Source organism: Mustela erminea, chromosome 13 (genome assembly GCF_009829155.1).
Source record: "Mustela erminea isolate mMusErm1 chromosome 13, mMusErm1.Pri, whole genome shotgun sequence".
In the NCBI taxonomy this organism is placed as follows: domain Eukaryota; kingdom Metazoa; phylum Chordata; class Mammalia; order Carnivora; family Mustelidae; genus Mustela; species Mustela erminea.
Window position 1 is genome coordinate 48,225,445 of NC_045626.1, and position 3,499 is coordinate 48,228,943.

The following is a 3,499-nucleotide window of genomic DNA, read 5'->3' on the forward strand; positions in this document are numbered from 1 at the left end:
ATAAATAAATCTTAAAAAAAAAAAAAAAAAAAAAAAAAAAGACTGACTCTGTTTGGCATTAGGCAAATTGCCTTCTCGAAGCCTAAGCTTTGCATATGTAAAATGGGTATAATAAAGAACCCAACTTGAAGGAATTGTTGGGACAATTCTATATAATAATTAACAGGAACTAGCACTCCCTGAAAATCAGCACAGCTGATCACTGCACGAGGTGCCTTCTCCCAAGCTTGGCGACAAAACTGCTGAATAAAGGAAGAGATTATAATGTCCTATTTGGCATCCAGCCTCTTTCCTGGAGGTACATCTCTACCCGGATGGAAGGGAACAAAGACGGTCTCATCAGCCAGCCCACTGCACACCGCACGAGGCATACCATCCTCTTGTTTAGGAAGCTAGGTTCCCAGCCCTGTTTTACAAAAGAGGAACTGAAGGCAAGAGAGATGCTTGCCCAAGGTCACCCAGTGACTAAGCAGGGGCACACGTAATTACCACGTGCCAAAGCAATATTAAACAGTAGCACTAACAAGAACAATTAGTGGTTGTTGAGGGGAGCTTACCACAGGCCAGGCACTGTTCATTTAGTCCTCATATCAACTCTATGAGGTAGACACTATTACTAAGCCTGTTTTACAAATGCGTGGATAGAAGGGAAAGGGTGTTTAGTGACTCGCTGAAGGCCATGTGGTTGGTAAGATGACAGAGCCAGAACTTGGAACGGGTCTTCCGAATTCAGAACCAGACGTGTCCTACGCTGTCTCTGTTAAAAAATAAAATAATCAGGGGTGCCTGACTGGCTCAGTCGGTTAAGCAACTGAGTCTTGATTTCAGCCCAGATCGTGAGGTCGAGCCCTGCATCAGCCTCCATACTCAGTGTGGAGTCTGCCTGTCCCTCTCCCTCTGCTCCTCCCCTTGCTCGTTCAACTCTCTCTCTCTCTCTCAAATAAATAAATAAGATCTTTTAAGATGAAATAATGAAGTATGCATAAAAAGGTTTAGCCCAATGCCTGTGTACATGCACACACACACACACACACACACACACACACAGCACATGCACATATTATTGTCATTATTATCACTGATAAAATGATAGTCAATATTTTAATATTCTACTTTTTCAGGCATTTCCACTCATCTGTAAGATGTGAACTTCCAGCATGAGTCTGAGTGGACAGGAGCCCATATTCTCAGATTCATTTGATTTTTGGTCATCTTAACGGCTTTCTGCTGATGTCGACAGCGAGAGTCCCATCCTAACCTAAGTTCGTGATCACCCTGAGTTTTCTTTCCCAGAAGTCCTCCTACTGAACTGATCCTGAAAATCACTTTTCTTCCTGCAACAGCTCTGCATTAGTTTATCACTGCTATAAACAAACAAACAAGCAAACAAATTACACCAAATACGGTGGTTTGAAACAACACAACTTTATTATCTCACAGTGTCTGGGTCCTCCGCTCAGGGTCTCACGAGGCTGTAGTCAAGGCGTTGGCGGCATGGTGATCCTTCTGGAGCTCGGAATCCTCTTCCGAGCTCATGTGGTTGTGGGCAGAATTCAGTTCCTTGTGGCTACGGGACTGAGGGGGTCCCTGGTTTCTTCCTGGCCGTTGGCTAGAGGCTGCCCCCAGGTCCTAGAGGCCCCCCGCGGTGCCCAGCTTTATGGCTCCCCGCACAGGAAGCCCACATCCAAGCAGCCTGCTTCTTTAAGGCCAGCAGGAAAGTCTCTCACTCTGGTCTGCTAAGATGGAGTCTTAAAGAACAAAATGAACTGTGGGAACAATGTCTCATCGCCTTTACCATATTCTACCAGTTAGAAGTGAGTCTGGAAAACAGTGTGGAGATTCCGTAAGAAATTAAAAATAGAGCTTCCCTATGACCCTGCAATTGCACTCCTGGGTATTTACCCCAAAGATACAGATGTAGTGAAAAGAAGGGCCATCTGTACCCCAATGTCTGTAGCAGCAATGGCCACAGTTGCCAAACTGTGGAAAGAACCAAGATGCCCTTCAACAGACAAATGGAAAAAGAAGATATGGTCCATATATACGATAGAATGTTATGCCTCCATCAGAAAGGATGAATACCCAATTTTTGTATCAACATGGATGGGACTGGAAGAGATTATGCTGAGTGAAATAAGTCAAGCAGAGAGAGTCAATTATCATATGGTTTCACTTATTTGTAGAGCATAAGGAATAACATGGAGGACATGGGGAGATGGAGAGGAGAAGTGAGTTGGAGGAAATCAGAGGGGGAGACAAACCATGAGAGACTGTGGACTCTGAGAAACAAACTGAGGGTTTTGGAGGGGTGGGGGTGGGATGTTGGGAGAGTCTGGTGGTGGGTATTAAGGAGGGCACGTACTGCATAGAGCACTGGGTGTGGTACATACACAATGAACGCTGGAACACTGGAAAAAAATAATATTAAAAAAAAAAAGAAGTGAATCACAGGTCTTACCCACATTCACGAGGAGGGAATTATACAAGTCAGGTCTTTGAGGATCACCTTAAGGTGTGTCCATCACAAGCAGCTTACCAGCTTGCCTCAATTTCCTCTTCATTCCCAAAGAGGACCCCTTCACCTTCATTTTCACCTCCACACCAAAATACTTTCTTCCTGTGTCTGTAAAATCCCAAGATCAACCCTTCCTCTTTTTCCCATGCCTGTGGTAGAGGTACGGTCCAAGCCAAGACTTCTCCGTTTCTCTCCAGTTCACCCAAGAACACAGTCTCTTCATTTTCAATGTCTTTATTGGTATGTAACTTACATACCATAACCTCAAAGTGTACCACTCAGTGTATATCTATGTTTTATTTATATCGTCACCATAATATAAATTTTAGAACATTTTTCATCACCCCAAAAAGAAACATCCTATCTTTAGCAGTCACCACACCCCTCTCCTCCCCACTCAGCCTTTATAACAGCTAATCTATTTTCTGTCTATAGATTTGCCTGTTCTGGACATTTCCTATAAAGGGAACTACCCAATATGTGGTGCTCTATGACCGACTGCCTTCACTAAGCGTAAGTGTGTCCGTTTCTGAGGCTCCTCTGTGTCGTGGTATAAACAGTATTATCATGGCTATCAGGTTGTTTAGAACGCTGTATACAAAACAACCAGGAAATGAAGGATTTAAACTTAGAGAAATAAGAGTGAGGAATGAGTGTCTTTATTCATTTTTCCACCTCACAATTTTTTATGAGAACTTACAGTGAAGTTTCAACTCACTAGGGTAAATTAGAAGTCAAAACTCCTCTCTCTAACATGTGAGTTGTGTTTTAGGGGGGAAAAAAATGTTAACCGATATTCTCTGCTTATAGTTGGAGCTTAATGATTTTTTCAAATGGGGCAGGGGCTTGTTCTGAGAGCTGACGCACGTCCAGCACGCGGAACGAACGGGCTCACAGTCCATTAAGGGAATTTCAGGGTAGGGGCAGGCTTTTCCATGGGGGCTGGTGTTCCCTGTCGTGACATCAGCCCCAGGATCCCATCTG